At 41.0% G+C, this 24,417-nt stretch overlaps 1 pseudogene; it reads left to right on the top strand.

Moving 5' to 3' along the window:
- The first annotated feature begins 87 nt into the window (after window positions 1-87).
- LOC142433521 (dihydrolipoyllysine-residue acetyltransferase component of pyruvate dehydrogenase complex pseudogene) lies at window positions 88-23,893 on the top strand (annotated as a pseudogene).
- Window positions 23,894-24,417: the final 524 nt, after the last annotated feature.

Genomic DNA, 24,417 nt, shown 5'->3' with positions numbered 1-24,417 from the left:
ATACCTAAAATAGTTCATTTTTCATGCTTCCTCAAGGACTGTGTAGTGTCTGACATTTTCCCTTGCTTGCAAACATACAGTAGCGCAATGACACAAGATTCTTGGGGTGAGACACAATACTATAGTCATAGCACAGCCGGCAACATGAACTTCATTAGCATCTGTTCTTGACTCCATGGCCGTCCTAAGTCCTGCGGTAGTGAAGTGGAACACAGAGGCAGGACTGGTGTCACACCTTCGCAACTCGGAGTTCAGGACCTCTCCAGTGTTTCAAAGGGGACTGACAGCAAACTTGCCAAACTGTGCCTTACCCTCAGGGGTGAGGAAGCTTCTTGTCTGCCAGGGGCTATATGGATGTTTACAGCATCATTTGTGGACCACACATTGGATGCCCTCACTGCTGCTGCGATGGTTGTCATTGCAACTCTATGGTGAGCTAGTAATAATGACTTCCCGGGAATTATACAGCTCACCAGACCTTAGAGATTATTTTTATTAACTTTACCTGTAAATAAAACTACTCTCTGCATGAAAGAGACCCCTGTTTTCCAAGATCATTTAATACAAAACTTTGAAAAGAGCATCTAGGACAAAGGCTGTAACATGAAGTGCAGATACACCAAGGGGCATTTGCAGCCCACATTTTAGGTGCTTGGATCTAACTAGTTTTGAAAATAAAAGTTATAAAAAAAACACAAACTTTTGTTTTCTTTCTACTTGAGCCCTTGTTATCAGCTCCTCTTTTTTTTTTTTGAAATGATGGCAACCTATGTATAAATGTACTTGATAAAATTGATGTATGGATTATTATAAGAACTGTAAGTACTCCCCACTGATAAAAAGATTTATTAAAATAAGTAAATAAATGCTTTTGTGTATTTGAAACACAGTTAGTCCTTAAAAGTATTAATTCAAGAATAACCAACAGCGTAATGAGCAAAATTCTATTCTGTTACTTTAAAGCATTTTTGCATGTGAAGAGGGAGGTGTGGTTATTTTACCAGCAGTACAATAATGGTGTAAGGATTTTAAATATAAAAATTAAAGCAAACAGAAACTTTATTTCTATTCTAAACTGCCCTGTCAAACATAAAATCCCCTAGACATTAAAACAGTACTGTGCACTCAAAATGCTCTATATTTGCATTATTTAATATAGCATCTATCAGTGGCACATGATTATTGACCACTTGTAATTTGCTAAGTACAATTGAATTTTTAAATTTTTTAAATTCTGTGTTAGGCCGGGTTGACTAGAGAAATAAATCCAATGACATTTATATATGTGTAAGAATGAGATTTATAGCAAAAACTAATTGTATATCTTGAAAACATCCGAGCCCAGTCCAACTGAAGTCCTTAAGTCGGATCCTAGTCCATAAATCCCTCTTCAAACTCCCAAAGTTACATGTAATGAGGCTGAATGCAGGAACATCACCGTCCAGTGGGTGCAAAGTCCCGTGAATCCAATGGCGGTGGCTCTGGCAGCAATCAGGGCCAGCCAGCAGGAAGGAGAAGCCAGAGAGAGAGAGAAGAGGTTCTGTGGGTCCTCCTCCTGAGAAGGCCATGCCCACAAGGAGGCACCATCCTGCTATAACCTGACTGACAGGTTGAATACCACTCTTACATGTTTTTGTTGTTCATTTTATTTTGTTTATTTTAAAAAATCATTTTATTGGGGACTCATACAACTCTTATCACAATCCATACATACGCTAATTATATAAAACACAGTTATACATTCATTGCCCTCATCATTCTCAAAGTATTTGCTCCCCACTTGGGCTCTTGGAATCAGCTTCTCATTTTTCTTTTCTTTTATTTTCCCACCCCTCCCTCCCTGTTCCCCTCTCCTTCATGAAGCCATAATAATTTTTAAATTATTATTTTATCATATCTTACACTGCCCGACGTCTCCCTTCACCCACTATACTGTTGTCCAACCCCCAGGGTGGAGTTTCTATGTAGATCCTTGTTATCAGTTCCCCCTTTCTACCCACCCTTCCCTCCTACCTCCTGATATCACCACTCTCACCGCTGGTCCTGACGGGTTCATCTGTGCTGGATTCCCTGTGTTTCAAGTTCCTATCTGCACCACTGTACATCCTCCGGTCTAACCAGATTTTTAAGGTAGAATGGGGATCATGATTGGAGGGGAAGAAACGTTTAAGAACTAAAGGAAACTTGTGCGTTTCATCGATGCTACACTGCACCGTGAGTGACTCATCTCCTGCCCACTACCCCTCTGCAAGGGATGTCCAGTTGTCTACAGATGGGCATTGGATCCCCATCCCACTACCCCCTCATTCACGATGATATGATTTTTTGTTCTTTGATGCTTGATACCTGGTCCCTTCTACCTGGCGTGATCACACAGGCTGGTGTTTGTAAACAGTGTCGTCACTTAAGAGCTTAATGTGCACAAGTCAACAGTTCATGGATTGAGATTCATAGCTGCCTACACATTTATGTCCTTTCCTCAACAGTATTTTAAAATTTTAATTAATGGCATTTTAAATAGAATAACCTTATGCCCCAGGGTGATGATAATTAAGGTTCTCTAAGATGAAATGGCAATGATGTTCCTAAGGTGAACCAGAGACGTATATTAACCCATAGATATAGGGATGGATTTGGGGACCAAACTTAATTGTAGCCACAATCTAAGTGCAATTATTTCTTTTACCATGGCCCTGCTTGATGCTCACCTTCATGAAGATATAACTGAAAGTACAGGTGCCATAGCCAAGTATGGTGAAGAAACTAGATGGTGCCCGGCTATCAAAAGGAATAGCACCTGAGATATTTAAGGCTTGCCTCCAAACAAGCAGCCATCCCTTTTATGCATCAACTAAGTCCACAAGGAAGAAGAACACCAGCCTGTGTGATACAAGTTTTATAAATAATAGAGTCCACATCCATGGATTAAGCCTCTGGTGAATCCCCTCAGACGATAGTTGAGAGATGTGAATAGGCTTGTTACCAGACAGCATTTTTACAGTTAAATTTGGTAGTTATGGTAAAATATAATATCACTTGATTTACTTTTTGGGACATCTTACAGTTGTTTCCATTAAAATAAAAAAAGTGAAGGGGAGATGCACGTGTATTGAGCCTCTGGTGAATCCCCAGTGACCATCGACCAGGGATGTGAGAAGCCTTGTAATCGTGCACAGTGCACTGAAAGTGGATTATTGCAGACGCAGCTAGGCTAAAATGTAACACCTACCATTGTAGCTTCCTTTTGAGTATCTTAAATTCATTCTAGTTTTTAACATTTTCTGCTTTCGATGGAGGGTTTTCTCTGTTTTGCCTTATTCGAGCTGTTACGCTTTGTTTGTTTGACATTTATCTCTACATGAAATGCAGGACAGGTAGAACTAGGGAGGCATTAACGGGTTCCATGGTTCCTTGGAGGTATGACAGGGGCTTTGGGGAGTGGTGAGCTGACAGTGATGAGTACACGAATGAAGAAGAGGTTCTAAAATTGTGTTGATGGTTGTGCAACTCTTCCAAATATGGTTATTGAATTGCACAATTTATGAAGTCTATGCCAATATTATTGTTTAAAAAGGCCTTCGACCAAAAAGGAAAGGAAAGCTTGGGGACAGGTCCAGCTGTGGGGCAGCCCTTCTCACACTACGCAGGCTCCAATTCTCTGCCTCCATGACAACCACTTTTGTGCAAAATGGTCCCAGAATGTCCTCTCTGGAGCAGCCCCACCTTCTGGGACCCTACCTTGTAGATCCTTACAGCCCTTATCTAAGCTTCGGTTTCTACACTGTGCTGACAGCCCAGGTTCATGCAAGGTCTCTGCTGCTTTCAAATAAATGGGACATCCATTCACAGAAGGGGCACAAGGAAGGGATGAGTCCACCAGGGGGCAGTATAGCACTGATGGAACACACAGTATTCCTCTGGTTCTTTGAAGTTTCCCCTCCTCCCCAACTTCATGATCCCTTTCAATGAGGGCTAGACAAGAGCATGTGCACAGGTACAGATAAGAGATAAGAGCTCATGACACATGGAATCCAGGAACAAGAATGGGAGTAGTGATACCGGGAGGGTAGGAGAAAGGTGGGAAGAGGAGGGGAGGAAGGGGGACCTGATCACAATGATCAATGCTTAACCACCACGACCACGACCACCAGCACCCCAGGGGGAAGAACAGCAGAAACCCTGGGGGAAGGGAGACAGTGGATGGTTTAAGATGTGAAAATAATACTAATTTATAATTTATCAAGGGGTCACGAGGGTGGAGGTGGGGAAGGGGATAAGGAGGAGCTGGTATCAAGGGCTCAATAGAAAGTAAATGTTTAGAAAATAATAATGGCAACATATGTACAAAGACGCTTGATACCATTGATGTGTGGACGGTTATAAGGGCTGCAAGAGCCCCCAATACAATTATCCTTTAATAAAACTTTTTTTAAAAAACATCTCAGCTGCTGCCTCATTTCTCATTGCATCTCATTGCCTCTGTCTTACCTGGTCTGGGAGGGTTTCATGTGTAAATGTATTCCTTTCCCGCATCTCTTTGATGACTAGACACCCAAACCATCCTGTTCCAAGCCACATATATAAAAGCCCGAAAGCAAACTCACTGCCATCAGGTCCGTTCTGGCTTATAGTCACTAAGAACAAAGGAGAACCATCCCTGTGGGTTCCTTAAACTTAATCTTTATGACAGTAAAGAGCCTCACCTTTCTTCTGTGGCACAGTTGCTGGCTTTGAATGCCATGAGTAGGGTTTGAATGCTAATAGTAGCGCCATAAGTAGCTCACTATGCCCCCAGCCTCATCATTCTGCATACAGGGCAGTTACTACTGGAAGGATCTCCCCATTGATTCTGTGTAAAGCAAAAACTGGGTGAGGCCCTACAGACAATTTGGATGAAGCGCAGTTACTGGACAAGGTTCTGGAACCATGACCAAATGGTCAAATTGCTGTTAGTAAGATGATTCCAGACCCGTTCAGTTAGATTAGGGATCGCCCTACTCCAGAGAAAAATTATAGTAACTAATATACATGTTCCAAGACTGCATTTCCAAAATAGGTTGCATTCACAGGTGGGGAGTAAGGCTTAGACTGCAACATAACTTCTTTTTGGTTAAATCAATTCAAACTTCAACACCCCTTATTCTGGCAACCCGAAAGCCATGTCCTTCTAAATTGCAAAATGCATTTATCTGCCTACAGATTTTTGGGGTTCCTGTAGCAGATATACTACAGGGAGTGGCATTTGCTGCTGATGTTTGGTGCCGGGAATCAGTTCTGGCTCACAGCAGGCACGTGTGTAACGGAAGGAAGCAACAGCTGGTCCTGTGCCATCCTCACAATTGTTCTTAGGTTTGAGCCCATTGTGGCAGTCACTCTATCAACCTGTCTTTGTGACAGCCTTCTTCTTTTCCGCTGCCCATCTCCTTAAACCAACCGTGATGTCTTTCTCCAGGGACTACTCTCTTCTGACAACATGGCCAGAGCATGTGAGATGAAGTCCTGTCATCCTAGCTGTGTTTCTTCTGAGACAGGTTTGTTTGTTCTTTTATCCATGGTACTTTCAGTATTCTTTGCCAGCATCTATTCATTCAAACGCACGGATTCTTCTTCAGTCTTCCTTATTAAATGTCCAACTTCTATATGCATATGAGGCTGTTGAAGACACTGTGGTTTGGGTCAGGCAACCTTTGGCCTCAAAGTAACACCCTTCCTTTTCAATGCTCTAACAAGTCTGTGTGCGGCAGATTTATCCAGCACAATGTTTAGTTTGATCGTTTGACTTGCTTCCATGAGCACTGCTTATGGATCCAAGCACGACAAAATCCTTGACAGCACCCATCTCTTCTCCATTTATCGCGATATTACCTGTTTCTCTGGTTGTGAGAGTTTGGATCTTCTTTAGAGTGAGTTGTAATCCACATTGAAGGCAGCAAGCCTAGACGTTTGTCAGCAACGGCTTCAAGTCCTGCTCACTTTCGGCGTGCAAGGTTCTGTCATCTACATACCGCTGTTTGCTAATAAGCCTTCCTCCAATCTGATGTCAATTCCTTGTCACATTATCCAGCTTCTCTCTGCTTTCAGCTAAGATTCCTCTGCCATCAGCACTGATCTCCCTTGTCGCACGTCCTCTTCTGAATCGGCCTGCACCTCTGGCCGCGCTGTGTCAATGGGTTGCTGCGACCATTGTCAGATGATCTTCAGTGGAATTTGGGTTGTCTCTGAGGGAGCAAGGAATGGGAAGGATCATAGGTGGTAGTAAATGAATAAGTAATGATACAAAGAAACGAGAGACATACACAGAGATACAGATAAAGAAAGACACAAAACACTTGAAAAAATAAACCACAGAAAATAAATTGCCAAAGCAATAAACAAAGTAGTAGGCTTGGGAAAGGTAGGCGAGTGATTCAGGTGGCATGGATATGCTGAGTGAGGTTATATTTTTTGTTTGTTTGTTTTTTAAATCACTTTATTGGGGGCTCATACAACTCTTGTCACAGTTCATACATCAGGCATGTTTGTACATATGTTGCCCTCATTCTTTTCGAGACCTTTACTTTCTTTTGAGCCCTTGGTATCAGCTTCTCTTTTCTCCCCTCCTTCCCCTGACCCTCATAACCCCCTGATAGATTGTATATTGTTATTATTTTCATCTCTCACACCCACCAATGTCTCCCTTCCCCCATATTTTCTGCAGTTCTTCCCCCTGTAGAGCGGTGCATGGTTATGAGTCGATCACTGTGATCTGTTCCCCCTTTCTCCTTTCCTCTATCCCTCTACCCGCTACCCTTCTGGTATCCCTATTCCCACTCCTGTTCCTGGATTCTGTGGGTCATGAGGGCCCATCTCTTGCCTATACCTGTGTACATGTTCCAGTCTAGTCTGAATTGAGAAGCAGCACTGGGATCATGGTAGTGTGGGGGTGGGGTGAGGAAGCCTCAAAAAAGCAGAGGAATATAGTGTGTTTCATTGATGCTTTACTGCACCCTGGTGACTCATCCCTTCTCTGTGGCCCTTCTGTGGGGAGATTGTTCCAGTGTCTACAGATGGGCTTTGGATCTCTGCTCCAGCCCGCATCGTTCTCAACAATATGTTTTTGTGCGTTACGTGTCTGCTGATGCCTATTACCTGGTACCTATGGCTCCTCATGATCACATTGGCAGTGTACTTCTTCCATGTGGACTTGTTGCTTCACTGCTGAATGACAGCTTGTGTAACTTCAAGCCTTTAAGACCCCAGATGTTATATCTTTTAATAGCTGGACACCACCCGCCAGCTTCCCCACATTCGCTTATGCCCCCGTTTTGTCTGGAGCAATTGTGTCGGGAGGGTGACCATCTCAGATTGCCGACTTGGTTAGAACAAAGTGTTCTTTTATTGAGGGAGGGTATGAGCAGCAGAGACCAGAAGTCCACCCCCTGAGTGAGGTTATATTTCTGTGATACATTTAGGTGACTCCTCAGTCAATCAGACTTTTAGGTGTTTTGGTTAGGAAATAGATTTAGACTGGTTGTGGAGTCATTGGCAATCATGTGGGGCAAAAATAGGACCTGTGGACATACACAAAACAGTCTTGGTGATGCTAGGGAATATATGAGTCCCTTGAAGCATGCCCACCTGCCATGGGGGTGAGGGGGCACTCACCATCCAGCCAGTCATCTCCTAGTACAATGCTGCAAACTCCCTACAGTTGCTTCCTCCCTGCCTGTCTCCACTAGCCCTCTGATGGAGTTTAAACTCTTTCAGCTCTGCCTGCATCTCCACACCATCTTCCTCCTTCCATGTTTTCTTTTTCTTGCTCCTCCTCATGTTCACTATTCACCCACACTGCTACTTCAGAAGGAACCTTGGCCTTAGGCATGGGTACCAGCTTTCCAGTGAAGTAGTGGCCTCGGCAGGGCATCCTCCTCAGTGGCTCGTGCAATATTTATGTGGTCTCTGCCAAAGATGAACATAATGGGACAGGCATCCACGCATGGTCTTGCAGACTCCCTCTACCTATATCCACCCCTCCCCGCACCAAGATAGTGGTATACTCACTTGAGAAAGAGAGTGAAAGACAAACCAGATGTCTGTACATTTGCAAAGTAGTTTTGCTATGTTCATTTCACCCTTTCACTTGTCTTCTGGATTCTGAACTCCATTATACATCCAATTAACTTGCTTATGCTTTCAGTCCTATAATTCTCCTTGTAAGCACCAATCTTGCTGCCAGAGAAACTTGTAACAATAGCAAAAAACACCGAATATGTCAAAGATTCGATTCTGATACAAAGCAACCTTAGAGGAGAGACTAGAACCATAGAATCAGTATTTAAGGCTGCAAGGCTTTATGAAAACAGAGTGCCTTATCTTCCTTCTGTCCAACTTTTACATGCTGAGGTGATTGAGAGTATCATGGCTTGGGTCAGACACACCAGTCTTATTATGAAAATGGTATCAGAGCAGATCAAAATATTGCTAGAAATGTAAGTAAAAGAAAATTTCTCTTATGAACATGGGTGTAAAAATCCTAAACAAAATTTTAGGAAATTAAATCTAATAATGTATTCAATATAATAAATTCCACAACCAGAGGGGATTTGTTTCAGGAATGCAAGATAATTCAGCATTCGTGTATACATTAATGTAATTCATTATATCAAAAGAAGAAAAATCAAGGAGGAAAAAAAGAAAGCTCATAGGACCATAAAATGATTATCCTTTATATGGAGGTCTACTTTGTGTTAATTAATTGCTTTGTGATGGTCGGACCAGGGTGCAGCTGCCTTAGCCAGTCCTGCTTCAGCTGGTAAGGCTCATCTCCTACAAGACAACCCTGAGGAGAAGCCACATGGACCTACCCAGATGTAGCCCTGTGGAGATGAACTATGTGGAGAGCCCTGCCAGCACTGAGATGCTTGCACCTTCACTGATTCAGCTTTCCTCCTGCAGTCGACGTTGTGTGAGATGGAGGACGACTTTGTGTATTGGTGTTGGACATATGGCTTATTGTTGGATTTGTGGGCTTGGACAGCACTGGGTTGGGATGGTTTCTTAACGAGCACTTACCCTTTATCTAAAACTGTCTCTTATACATGAATTTCTATGAAATTTGTTTCTCCCAACACCATTCAAATATTTATAGGCAACAGGAAAATTTAACTTCATATAAAAAGAATGATTTACACTTAGTTTTTCAATAGGCAAATTGCCCAAAATAAAAGAGGCATTTTCCTTTTCTGAGAAGAATTGTTTTCTTTCACAAATGAAGATAATTAAAATTTCCAAATTTCAGGCTATTTGGCTACTATTGGAAGGCTTTGAAATTTTATGGACTTCATAATCACATATTCAAAATGACTGATGGTGTTCTGTTCTTTGTTTATTTTTATTTGGTGCAGAAAAGCACCTCAGAAATTTTTGTGGCAATCATATTTACTTACACGATTTGCCGGCTAGATTACTGATTAGAAATGCACTAAAATAATTTGTTATGTTGTTCTTTTAATTTCCTATGTATATTGACTCTTGGATACTCTATGTATCAGTAATAACTTTTCCTGAACAGAACAATGGATTTCTATAGTTTTTTTTCTGTCCAAATATATAAGCTTCAATTGGTGTTACAACTAAATTATGTACTCAAGAAAATCTGCTGTATTCAGGTTCTCACTAGTTGCTCATCTAAGTCAAGGAGGTAAAGCTCACTATTCATTTTCCAATTTTCCATTTAAACGGATTACAGTTATTAATAATAGAATGCAAAATGCTTTTCTATAATATTTGGAAAATTGTGCAAAATTCTGCAAACTAAATTTATAATGGGGACACTGACCTTTTTAACATAATCCTGTTACATGAGTTTCTGGGGAAACTGCATTAGAATGGCAACACTCTTTTAAAACTATAGAAGTAATATTTGTTTTCTATGTGCATGCACTGTCTACATCAAGGCTAATTTATTTGCTTACAATAACACCTTACATATGCTTTTGATTCATGCAACACCAGTTGATTCACACATCATTCTGTACCTTTTTGCAGTACATTTGTGCTGGTAAGCAACCTAGGAAAATCTTTATCCCCCACCCCAGGGAGTATGAAAGCAAGGTAATACTAATATACCAAACCAAACATCAAACCCACTGCCATCGAATTAATTCTGACTCATGACAAACTTTCAGGGCAGGGTAGAATATAACTCTGTCCATTCATTAACAGTTTTATTAACATTTCATCCACATATCATACAATTCAATAGTTCAGTCAAATGAAGAAGAGATGTATAAACATTACCATAATCGATTTGAGAATATTATCCTCTTCTCTGTACTCATTCTGTTTTTACTGTATTTTCATGCTTTTATAAATACAGTATTTTCTTTTTAAAAATACTTTATTTCCAAGCTTTAAAAATACTGTATTTTCATGCTTTTATTAAGTCTTTGATTAAACTCTCTTTCTCCATCTTCATAGCCATTACCCTAGTCCACCATCTTCTTTTTTTTTTAAGACTTCTTTTCTTTTTTTTCTTCTTCTTTTTTTAAAACATTTTATTACGGACTCATACAACTCTTATCATAATCCATACATATACATACATCAATTGTATAAAGCACATCTGTACATTCTTTGCCCTAATCATTCTCAAAGCATTTGCTCTCCACTTCAGTCCTTTGCATCAAGTCCTCCTTTTCCCCTCCCTCCCCGCTCCCCCCTCCCTCATGAGCCCTTGATAATTTATAAATTATCATTTTCTCATATCTTGCCCTACCCGGCATCTCCCTTCACTCCCTTTTCTGTTGTCCATCCCCAAGGGAGGAGGTCACATGTAGATCCTTGTAATTGGTTCCCTCTTTCCAACCCACTCACCCTCTACCCTCCCAGTATCACCCCTCACACCCCTCATCCTGAAGGTATCATCCACCCTGGATTGCCTGTGCCTCCAGCTCCTATCTGTACCAGTGTACATCTTCTGCTCTATCCAGACTTGCAAGGTAGAATTCGGATCATGGTAGTGGGGTGGGAGGAAGCATTTAGAAACTAGAAGAAAGCTGTATTCTTCATTGGTGCTACGTCACACCCTGACTGACTCATCTCCTCCTCTAGACCCCTCTGTGAGGGGATCTCCAGTGGCCGACAAATGGGCTTTGGGTCTCCACTCTGCACTTCCCCCTTCATTCACTATGGTAAGATTTTTTTTTTGATGATGCCTTATACCTGATCCCTTTGACACATCGTGATTGCAAAGGCTGGTGTGCTTCTTCCATGTGGGCTTTGTTGCTTCTGAGTAAGATGGCTGCTTGTTCACCTTCAAGCCTTTAAGACCCCAGACATTATCTCTTTTGATAGCCGGGTACCATCAGCTTTCTACGCCACATTTGCTTATGCACCCGTTTGTCCTCAGCAATCATATCATAGAGGTATGCACCCAATGATATGATTTTTTTGTTCTTTGATGCTTAATAACTGATCCCTTTGGAACCATGTGATCACACAGGCTGGTGTGTTCTTCCCTGTGGGCTTTGTTGCTTCTGAGCTAGGTGGCTGCTTGCTTAAATTCAAGCCTTTAAGACTCCAGATGCTATCTCTTTTGATAGCCGGGCTCCATCAGCTTTCTTCACCATATTTGCTTGTTCACCTGCTTTGGCTTCAGTGGTTGTGTCGGGAGGGTGAGCATCATAGAATGCCAATTTAATAGAAGAAATTATTCATGCATTGAAGGAGTGCTTGAGTAGAGGCCCAAGGTCCTTCCGTCACCTCAATACTAAACCTATAAATATAGGCATATAGATATATTTTCCCATCCTCATATATATATTTGCGTGTACATGTCTTTGTCTAGACCTCTATAAATGCCCTTTGCCTCCTAGCGCTTTCCTCTATTTCCCTTGACTTTCCTCCTGCTCCACTATCATGCTCCGTCCCCAGCTGGGTAACAGCTATACCTCTTTGTTACATTGATCATTCCCTACCAGACCTGCCTTGATCATTCCCTACCAGACCTGCCACTCCCACCTCACCACCAATTTGGATCCCATGTTGTTCCCTTGTCCCTGGGTTTGTTAACACCACTACCTTACCCCCACCTCCCCCAATCCCAAGTCCCCCTGGAACTGTCGGTCCCGGTGTTTTTCCTCCAGATAGTTCATCCAGCCTATCTTGTTTAGACAGACCTGTGGAGATAATAACATGCACAAAAACAAGACAGAGGGAAACAAAGCAACAGTATACAACAAAACAACAACAAACCATTGACAAAGAACAAAACACATCAAGAAAGAAAAGCTTGTAGTTAGTTCAAGGATCGTTTGTTGGCCTTTAGGAGTGTTTTCCAGTCCAGTCTGTTGGGGCACCACGCCCTGGCCCCAAAGTCCACCTTCAGCATTCCTTGGGGACCAACATTGGAATGGAGCCTCAAGGTCCCCAGGGAATGCTGTCCTCATTTTTATTGAAGTAATTTTTTCAATTGTGGAAAAGTTATACACACACACATGCAAACAAAATCCTCAAAGTCAACAACTTCTATGTGTATAATTCAGTGTCATTTATGTTACTCTTCATATTGTACAACTTTTATTGTTATACTTTTCCAAATTATTTCATCACAATTTTTAAGAACACAATGTCCCCTAGACACAAACGCTTCCTCCTCCACCCATGGTACCCACTGTTCATGTCTACTTCATTTATTTAGTAGTTTCCTTGATAGAATATTCACATACACTACACTCCCACAGTGAAATCGCATTTAAGAAGATTTGTACATATGCCATCACATTCAGTTCTAATACGCCTTCTCCCATCCCACATTCATTTTGCCTCCCCAATTCCCCTTCATCCAACCTACCCTCCCTCCCAGATAAATCATTGCATCAGTTGATGTCTATAGGCTTCCATTTTTTTCTGTGTTTAATAAACCGGGAACCCTAACAGAAACAATAATTTTGAAACATGAAACGGAGAGAAGGAAATAATAATAATAAACATATATATAAAAGAGTAAGAAAGAAAAGACCACCAACAATATTTTAAAAACTAGGGATGAGATTTCTGTCATGGAACAAGCGAGAAATATTTGAGCCGAGTGCAAATTCAGGTTGAATCAAGAAGGAGATCAGGTGAACGAGGATCATATTACACCATGGTTCAATCCACCACAATCAAGTTTACATTCATCTCTGTCTGATAATGAAGCTGTTTCAGCCCCTGGCCTGTGGCCAGAAGGAATCTGCCAGAGGTTTAATTTGACTAGAGGCCCTGCACATGGATTCTGTGCTCCTACTGTCTTCCATAGCGTTCTACCAATTGGGTGTTCACCTTTTAAACTCTGGTACTTTTTTTCTTTCATCATATTTGAATTTTGTTATCCTCATCTTTGGATCACACAGGCTGCTGTACTTCTTCCATGTGGACTTAATTGATACCTCTATTAAGTGGTTGTTTGTTTGAACATAATCTTTTAAGACTCCAAACGCTATTCCAAAAGATAGCCGAGCAACATCTGCTTACTTCGTGACGCTTTGCTGTAGCATCCTTATCTTCAGTGATCTCTTCATAAAGGCAACTAGCAAGCTGGGCCATGTTATGAGAACTAACTATTCTTGGATTGGGGCTAGATTTTAGGGGGAGCCCAGAATCCATCATCGGCTTGCCCACCAGGGAAGAATGACTCAGGTTTATGACATTGGTGGTCATATTATGACCAAAACAAAACAAAATCCACAACAGCAAGACAAAGCAAGAAACAATAGAGAAAAACATGGTCTATCATCCCCCTGAGGTATAAGGCATTTATGACATCAATAATTTATCCAAGGGCATAAAATTTAATGCACTATTGATGTGAGATTATGCCAGTGTAGTCTAACTGCGAGCTGCAAAGCATGAGTTGTTACTCTGTACAGATTGAGTTCTTAATTGATTAAGCTATGTTTACATTCAGAATGGGGGTTGGTGGCAGGGGAAAGTTGCTTACAAAGAAAGATTGCTGCCTATCAGATTAAAATCTATTATATGAATGCAAGGGGAGCATTGAGGTTGATTTGGGTCCCCTTTCTTTTTTTTAAATTAGGGGCTCATACAACTTTTATCACAATCCATACATATACATACATCAATTGTATAAAGCACATCTGTACATTCTTTGCCCTAATCCTTTTCAAAGCATTTGCTCTCCACTTAAGCCCTTTGCATCAGGTCCTCTTTTTTCCCCTCCCTCCCTGCTCCCCCCTCCCTCATGAGCCCTTGATAATTTATAAATTATTATTTTGTCATATCTTGCCCTATCCGGCGTCTCCCTTCACCCCCTTTTCTGTTGTCTGTCTCCCAGGGAGGAGGTCACATGTAGATCCTTGTAATCAGTTCCCCCTTTCCAACCCACTTACCCTCTACTCTCCCAGTATCACCCCTCACACCCCTCATCCTGAAGGTATCATCCACCCTGGGTTCCCTGTGCCTCCAGCTCCCATCTGCTCCAGTGTACTATCTCTGCTCTACCCAGACTTGCAAGGTAGAATTCGGATCATGGTAGTTGTGGGGGAGGAAGCATTTAGGATCTGGGGGAAAGCTGTATTCTTCATTGGTGCTATGTCGCACCCTGACTGACTCATCTCCTCCCCTAGATCCTTCTGTGAAGGGCTTTCCAGTGGCCGACAAATGGGCGTTGGGTCACCACTCTGCACTTCCACCTTCATTCACTATGATAAGATTTTTTTTTGTTGTTGATGCCTTCTACCTGATCCCTTCAGCACCTCGTGATCAGTTATCAGGCATCAAAGAACAAAAAATCTTATCATTGGGTGTCTCTTATTTATTTGGGGTATGTGCCCAAGAATGGCATTTCTGGATTCTATGGCATTTCAATTTTCAGTTGCTTTATGTAACACCATGCCATTTACCATAGTGGTTGTATGTGTTTGCAAGTACACCAACAGAGTACATGAGTTCCAATCTTTCCACATCCTCTCTAGTATTTGTTGTTTTCTTTTTTTTTAAATTGAACTAGCATTGCAGGTATAAAGCGGTATCCCATTGTGGTTTTATTTTGCCTCTCCCAGATGGCTAGTGATGATGAACTTTTACTCATGTGTTTGTTAATCATGTGTGCCTCACTTTTGATGAGCAGTGTGTCCGTGTCTTTTTCCCACGTCTTAATTGGGTCATTTGTTATTATCCTATTGATCTTTAGTAGTATTCTGTGGATTTTGGTCATAAGACCCCTTTCTGATTTGTCTTAATAAAAAAAAAATATTCCAAATCGGTGTGCTCTCATTTTACTCTCCTGATGGGGTCTTTTGATGTGTACAAGTGAAGTAATTTCAGTATGTCCCAGTCATCTATCTTGTCTTCGGCTGTGTGTGCCTCCTTCATTGTAGTTGGTATTCTATGTATGCCCTGCAGTAGGGTCCTTAAGTTTGTCCCAGCTTTCTGATTGATTATTGTGCTAGCTCTGGGGCTTACCTTTAGGCCTGTAATGCATCTCAAGTTCCTTTTTTGCATAAGGAGAGATAGGAATCTTGTTTCATTCTTCTGTATATGAAATTCATTTTGTCCAACACCATTTGTTGAAGATGTAGTTTTTGTCCCACTGGTTATTTCCAGTTGCTTTGTCAAAGATTAGTTGTCTGTAGGCTAATGCATTTACTTCTGGGTTTTCTTTTCTAATGCATTGGTCTATTGATCGCTCCTTGTGCCAGTATCAGGATATTTTGAATACTGGGCTATGTCGTAGTATTTTAGGTCAGGTAGGGTGAAGCATCTTACTTGGTTTTCCTTTTAAGAAGCTCTTTGCTTATCATGGGTCTTCTGCCTACCTATATGAAAGTGACAATTCATTTTTCCATTTACTTAAAGAATGTATTTGGGATATGTATTGGGATTGCAATGTATCTGTAGATCATTGCAGGCCGTACTGACATTTTTACAATATTATATCTGCCTATCCATGAGCAAGGGATACTCTTGCATTTATTTAAGCCTTTTAACATTTCTTTTAGTAATATTCTCTAGTTTTCTCTCTATGGGTCTTTTATTTCTTTACTGAAGCTTCTTTCTAATTTTTTCATCTTTTGTGGTTATTTTAAATGGTATTTTTTCTTAAGACGTTTTCATAACTCTCTTCATTAGTATACAGGAATCTGATAGAATTCTGGTTGTTAATTTTTTATCCTGCTACCTTGATTCATCCCTAGATTGTTTCAGTGGGCTTCTTGTGGGGATTTAGAAATTATCTCTACATAGGAGTATATCATCTGCAAAAAGTGAGACTTTCACCTTTTTTGCCTATTTGTATTCCCTTGATTTCTTTTTGTTGTCTGGTGGCTCTAGCTAAGACATCCACCATGATATTAAATAAGAGTGATGCTGGGGGACATCCTTGTCTCTCTCATTCCTGTTTTCATCGGAAATGATTATAGTTTTTTTTCCCTGTTGAGCATAATGTTAGCTGTTGGTTTCTCATCTATGGCTTTTATTATGGTGAGGGATTTCATTTCGATTCCTCTTTTGTTGAATATTTTGATTTAAAAAGTGGGGTTTGGATATTGCCACATGCTGTTTCTGCATCTATTGATATGGTTAATGTTTTTTTAATCCTTTTCCTTGTTTATTTGGTGGATTATATTGAATATTTTCAAATACTTTTTTGATGTGATGAGTCTCACCATCTTCATTTTAGCTCTATTGTCCCAAGAAAGATTTGTTTATTCTCCTGGCAGTGTGTGGTATATTCAGGTCTTCCTCAGCCATACTGTGAGTGCCTTCCAATCTGAGGGACTCAGATATATGAATGGATTTGGGGCTTGCACTTAATTTAACCTCCAATGTAGGAATAATTAGTCCTTATGACATGGCCCTGCTTGATACTCACACTCATAAAGAGATCACTGAAGATATGGGTGCTATAGCAAAGTGTGTTGAAGGCACTAGATGGTACCCTAACATCAGAAGGAATGGCATCTTGGATCTGAAAGGCTCCTTTTCAATATGAGATGTCAAGTATGTCCACATAAAAGAAACTGACCAGCCTGTGTGATCCAAAGACTGAAAATTTTAAAATTCAAACCTGAAGGAGGAAATGGTGTTAGAGCTTACATTGTGAACACTTGTTTTGCAGAAGGTTATGGTTGACAGTGAAATCCAAGCATAACCTGACAGAGTTGTAAAATGAAGCAGACACTATGGAAAATTGTTTGAGAGGTGCTCAGAAAGTGGCACAGAGTTACTATTTGGCCCAATAGTCCCATTCCTAGGAATATACATAAAGGAATTGAAAAAAAGTACATCTTCCCCTCAAAATAATATACAGTTGTCTATAGCAATTTTATTCATAACATCCCAAATGTAACCAACTTAAATTCCATCAACTGACATGTGACACCTATCTGCCTTCAAGGAAATCTAATCAACATAACTATTATTCAAATTTATGCACCAACCACAAAAGCTAGTGATGGCTAAATTTAGGAATTCTATCACATGATAGAAGTTGTACTCATAGCAAATATCCTTTTCCAACAACACTGGGACATCTCTAGATGGAATACACAGAAAGCAAATGGATGCTTCCTGGGGGAAGATATGATGGAGTAGCTCAATGTCAGCAGTTAAAACCTGCCAGGGACTGACTATGGAAAAAAGACCATTAAATGCATATATTTAAGTTCAAGATAAACTGAAGAAAAATTTTTAAAGGTCGATGAGAGCTAAAATACAATCTCAATTCTATCCCATCTGAATTTGGAGAACATCTCAAGAATGGATTAGATACATTGAACATTAATGACAGAAGAAGCAATTGGGTGTAGGAGAACCAAAAAAAAGACTGTCATTCATGAAGACAGGGAATGGTCAGTTAAAAGACATAAAAGGGATAAATGATCAAAGTGGATGTCAGTAGAGTCTCTGAAACGAGCGCTTAATTTTAGAGTACATAGAGCAAGTAGAAGAAAGGATGAAGTCAAAGAGCAGAATAGAAATTTTCAAATGGCGGCTAGAGAAGACAAAGTCAAATATTATAATGAAATGTGCAAAGAGCTAGAATTAGAAAACCGAAAGGGAAGAACAGGCTCAGCACACCTTAAACTGAAAGAATTCAAGAGAAAGCTCACACCTCAAGTTGCAACCTTGAAAGATTCTATGGGAAAATTATTGAATGATGCAGGAAACATCAAAAGAAGATAGAAATAATACACAATTTCACTGTTCCAGAAAGAACTCGTCAGCATTCCATCTTTTCAGGAGGTAGCATATATGAAAGGACTAATGAAGCTGAAGGAAGTAGTTCAAGTTCGACTGAGTGCATTAGCCAAAAACATGCCAGCAGGAGTTGATGGAATAACAATGGAAATGTTTCAACAGCTACTGGTATATGCAAGGCAATTTGGAAAATAGCTACTTGGCAATAGAGTAGAAGCGATCCATATTTCTACCCATTGCAAAGAAAGGTGACCCAACAGAATGCTCAAACTATAGAACAATATCATTGATAGCAGTGTTAGGCCAGGCTGACTACGGAAACAAATCCAGTGATATCTCTCTATAGCTATATAGATAGACATAGAGATATATAGAAGTGATTGCATATAAAGAATGTATCTTTGCCCAGTACAATTCAGATCCATTAGTCGGATACTAGTCCATAAGTGCCACCTCAGACTCAAGCAGCTACAGGCAATGGCGTAGAATGCAAGAAGATCACGGGCCGTTGGGTCAAGTCCTGTGGATCCAGTGTTGGTGGCTCTTGCAGGAATCAGGGACAGCCAGCCAGAAGGTGAAGGCTGAGAGAAGGGGAGGTTCCAAGGCTCCCCTCCTTATGAGAAAGGCCATGCCCACAAGGAGGCACCATCAGGTTGTGACCTGATTGACAGGTTGTATACCACTCCTACACTTTAATATATCTTCAAGTTGACATTAAATTATGTAACTATCTCAATATCACATGCAATTAAAATTTTGTGGAAAGTAAGGCAACAACGGTTGTAGCAGTACATTGATGGGGAAGTTCTAGACATTCAGTACAGATGCAGAAGAGGACATGGAACAAAGGTTATCATTGCTGAAGCCAGTTGACTCTTGGCTCAAAGCAGAGAATATCAGAAAAACATTTACTTGTGTTTTATTGACTATTCCAAGGGATTCTTTGACTGTGTGAGCATAATAAAATATGAATAGTATTGAGAAGCATGAGAATTCCAGGATACTTCTTTGTGCTCATGCAGAATTTGTACATGGATCAAGAGGCAGTTGTGTGAAAAGAACAAGGGAATACTGCATGGGGTAAAATCAGGAGAGGTGTGTATCAGGTTTGTATCCTTTCACCATATTTGTTCAATCTGTATGCTGAGCAAATCATCAGAGATGCTGACTTGTACGAAGAGAATTTGACATCAAGACTGGAAGAGAGCATTTTAAGAACCTGTGATAGGCCGTTGGCACAAACATACTTGCTGAAAGAGAAGAGATATTCAGGTACTTTGTGATGAAGATCAACTGTTACAGCCTTCAGTATGAATATGACTCCATGTAAAGGAGACAAATATTCCCACAACTGTACCAAAAGATTACATCCTGATAAATGGAGAAAAGATTGAATTTGTGTAGGATTTTGACATCCTTGGATTCACAATCAGTGCTAATGGAAGCAGCAGTCAAAAGATTAAAAGAGGAATTTTATTGTTAAATCTGCTGCATAAAACCTCTTTAGAGTACTAGAAAGCAAGGGTGTTATTTTGAGGACTAAGTTGCCCCGACCCATACAAAGTATTTTCAATTACCTCATACACATGTGAAAATTGGACATTGAGTAAGGAAGGCTGAAGAAAGATTGATGGATTTTTATTGCGGTGCTAGAGAAGAACATTCAAAATACCATGGACTAATATAAGGACACATTGATCTTTCTTTGAAGAAGGACAGCCTGAGTGCTCTTTAGAGTCAAGGACGATGACAGTCTGTCTTACATATGTTGGTCATGTGGTCTGGACTAGGACTTCCTGTTTGGTAAAGTCGAGGAACTGCACAAAAGAGAGGAAGGCTGTCAAGATTGACACAATGGCTGCAAAAAATGGCCTCAGGCATAGGAACAATTGTGAGCATGTTGCAGGACCATGCAGTGATTTGAGTGTTGTGCATGAGGTTGCTATGAGTTGAAACTGACTTAATGGCACCTAACAAACACAATAGCATCACCAGCATGTGTGGACTAATTTTAATCCAAAAATATACTGAAATACTTATATATACTTGTCTTATTATTGGTAGACTAGATAAAAAATACATGGACACACATATGTATATAAGGGACAGGTATTTATACAGGAGGGAATTGAACATTGAGAGAACATCCCAACCCACTCCAGTCCTAATCCATAAGTCTGATATTAGCGCATATGTCTAATTCCAATCTATAAAGTCCTCTTCACACTCACAAAACACATGCAATGAAGCCAACTGCAGGATGGTCACAACCCAGTAGGTAGAAAGTCTTTGGGTGTAGTGATGTTGTAAGCATCTCAGGGCTGACAGGGCTCTCTCTGTGGCTCCTCTGGCTTCAGAGGTCTGGTTGCATCCATGTGGCTTGTCTTCTGCAGTGTCTACAAGGAAGTAGCAGAGAGAGTGAGGAGTCTTCTACCTCCCAGGAGAAAGTACCCGATTTCCCAGAATTCTCAGAAGTCCATTCTCACACAGAAGTCTCATTGGCTATCTTCATATTGACAGCCTAGACTCCACCCCTAAACTCTTATTCCTTAAATTGACACCAGATTAGGTTACTGCCACAATACTATAGAATGGATGATTCTTTCATATATTATGCCAAGTGAAAGGAAACCAGAGGGATGTGACCTCATAGGGTATATAACTTATAAAATGTCCTGAATTGGTGAAGCTATAGATACAGCATGTAGATGAAACATTGCTTAGGTTTGAGTGGGGATTCCCACTGCCATCACGTCAATGTTGACTCATAATGACCCTATAGGACAGGGTAGAACCACCCCTGTGGGTTTCCAAGTCCATAATCCTTTATCATAGTAGAAAGCCTTGGCTTTTGCCTATGCAGTGACTGGTGGTTTTGAACTGCTAACCTTGTCATTAGCAGCCCCACCTGTAACCCCTATACCACCAGAGCTCCTGAATAGTGGGGGATGGATAATGACTACTATCATGGATGAGTTTTACAGGGGGGGTGGATTAATTAAAATGTTCTAAAGGTTGCTTGTGGTAATGATTTCATGAATTTGTTAATGTACTAAAGCAGTGAAGTCTACATTATAAATGGGTTATTTTTATGTTGTTGGATTATATTTCAATACGACTAGTAAAAATATGTGGATGAATCCAGAGGCATCTAGAGCCCCGCTTGCCTGCTCCAGGCCTTAGCAGAAATCAGTGTGTGTGATTTTGCTGAAGTAGCTGTCTCTGTCTCTCTGTGTCCTTACCTTTCGTTGTTTCTTACCTTCTCATCCCTACCTTTGTCACCAGTTTTATCCCCGCTCTTTTTGTTCCTCTAACAAGCTCTCCGATTTTGCTTTCTAGACGTCTATTCCAGTTTCATAGTAAAGTTTGGTGTAGTAAGATTCTCAAAGAAGGGACCAAGATAAAGATGCAGAGAAAAGAATGTTTCAAAGAGCAGTTAAAGCTAAGCCAGATATCAAGTTTGAAGGACAAAAGTTACTTTTTAAGGAAAAAGAAACAAAGAACCAGCTACAATAAAACAATACCTAGGTGGTTGGAGGGCTAGGGTCCCTATCCTATGCCTACTTCCTATTTTTCTCTCATTGCGTTTATGATACCTATGATTTCAGACAAACAACTTTGTCTTCAACTATTATGTAGTCTTTGTAGGACTGATAGTATATGCTATGTATAAATAAAATTCCCCTCTCCACCAGCACAAAACAGAAAAGGGATCCTTTCACAGATTTTAGAGTTTATTAATTTAGAAACACTGTAATTGGTTTGGAGTTTGGGTATGGGATCCGTGGCATTATGTGCTGCGCCTGTGCTCAGCGGGTTCAGCGTGTGGCCCCAAGAGCAGGATTTGTGGCTTGATGCACTGCCTGAAGGGTGGGGCCTGAAGCTCTGCATGTGACCCTGTGACCTGGCCTGCCTCTGGCTCATTGCAACAGTATGGCTACATGGAGTGGATGATTCTGGGCACTCTGCAAGTGGAGCCCCAGCCCTTGATCCCAACGTGGAACTGCTTCCTGTGGCAGTTTTGGGGAACTCCTGGCCACCACTGTTAAGGTTTTCCCCCTCACCAAAGGGTTCCATTGCCTTCTCTTTCCCCAAGAATGCAGGCTGGCACCATTGCCCACTAAGGCAAAAATCAATGAGGGAGAGCTCATTACAGGGGTTGAAACTGAAAAAGTCACTTTGGGGTTTGAAAGCATGGAGGAGTGCTACATGGCAAAGATGCTTGTTGCTGGGGGTACCAGGGATGGTCCAGTTGCAGCAATCATCTGTATTACCGTTGGAAAGCCTGAGGCCATTGAGACCTTTGAAAATTGCTCTTTGGATACCATGGCAGCAAGAACGCCACACGCATGCCCAGAACCAGCCCCTGCTGCTGTATCGCTACACCTGTCCAGACTCCTGTAGCTCATATCCCACTCACATGCAGATACTTCTTCCTGCCTTTCCTCCCTCCATGCTCATGGCACAATTCGGAGATGGAAACAATGGGTGAGGAGCTCAGTGAAGGTGACTTACTGGCAGATAAAGAGACTAATAAGATCACAATAGGCTTTGAAGCATAGCCAGAAGGTTGCAAGGTAAAAAGTCTTGATTCCTGAAGACACAAGACATGTCCCTCTAGGACTCCCTCTCTGTTTCATTGCCAAAAAAGAGGCACATGGGTCAGCATTCTCTTACTACAGACAAACCGAAGAAATGAAGTCAATACCCCAAGCACCACCGCCTACATCAGCCCAGTGGTCACTGTACCTCCAACTGCCCAACCTGCAGCCCCTGCCCTTCAGCTACCCACCCAGCTAGTCCTGCTGGGCCAAGGGGGGACGGGTATATGTTCGCCCTCTAGAGAAAACATTGTGAGCAGAAAAGGGATCAACATTGCACATGTGAAAGGGACAAGACAAGGCGTCAGGATCATAAAGAGGGACATTGACTCGTGTGTGCCTAGCAAAGCTGCTCCTACCCCAGCAGCCACGTGCCTCGGCCAAGCCCTGGTGTGGACCTGTTTCTACAGGTGTCTTGACAGATGTCCCAATGGACACCATTCACCGAGTTATCGCACAGCAGTTAGTGCAATCACGGCGCTATTATTTCCTTTATTACACTCATTATTTCCTTTCTTCTGATGTAAATATGAGAGAAGTTTTGACAGCAAGGAAAGAATTTAATAAGATCATAGAAGGCTCTGGTGAAGTACCTGTCAACGACTTCATTATGAAAGCTTCAGCTTTGGCATGAAGTTTTAAAGTTCCTGAAGCAAATTGTTCTTGGCTGGACACAGTTCTAAGACAAAGCCATGCTGTGGACATCAGTGCTTTTGTCAATACTCCCACCGTCCTCATCACACCTATTGAACTTAATGCACCTGGTCAAGGACTAGGAACCCTTGCTAGTGATGTGTCTTCAGCAACCAAAGCTTAAGAGGGTAAAGTACAGCCTCCAAGTTCCAGGGAAGTTCTTTCACAATCTCCCACTTAAGAATGTTCAGAACGAAGAATGTCTCTGCTATTATTAACCCACCTCAAGCATGTATTTTGGTATTTGGTGCTTCTAAAGATAGATACTTCCAGTAGATAATGAGAAAGGATTTGATGTAGCTGGCATGATATCCGTTACGCTCAGATGTTTTCATCGGATTGTGGATGGAACATTCCGAGGTCAGTGGCTTCCAGATTCCAGAATATACCTTGAAAAACATATCGCCATGTTGCTATAATTAACCCAGGCATTTCCTGACTTGCTTAGGTCATATTGGTTCATGTTTACTAAGATATTTATGCAGGCGGTTCATTTTCTTTTAAAGCTAACCAGTTATTGTTATTATTGATTCTGTTCAGGTAACTGATTTTTCATGGGCATTACTGAACTTTTATCATGCCAAATACATTCAATTATGCCAGATTCTAAGCTGTGTGTTCTCAGTCAAGGAACATGTAGTTTAGGTCTCTGGTGATAATAAGCACATCCATTAGGAAATGTGGTAAAGGAATGGGAATTCCCGGCTGATATAGGTATATGAAAATACCTTGGTTAAAAACTTGAAATTCTAAAATTTAGTTTCCTAAAGTGGATGCTTGCATTTCGGAGGCAGAGTCAAGGAAACTCATTCCTTCCAAGGAAGCATTTGAATTACATGATTTTGGAACTTAACTCCAACTTAAAATTTTCAGTTTCACAATCCTGGTTTACCGTGAATGGAGAAGAGTAGAGAATGTCAAGGAAAAAAATAATCAAAGTTTT

This window comes from Tenrec ecaudatus, chromosome X, assembly GCF_050624435.1.
Source record: "Tenrec ecaudatus isolate mTenEca1 chromosome X, mTenEca1.hap1, whole genome shotgun sequence".
NCBI classification, from domain to species: domain Eukaryota; kingdom Metazoa; phylum Chordata; class Mammalia; order Afrosoricida; family Tenrecidae; genus Tenrec; species Tenrec ecaudatus.
Note: the sequence above shows the minus strand (reverse complement) of the source record. Positions and strands in the feature narration are given on the sequence as shown.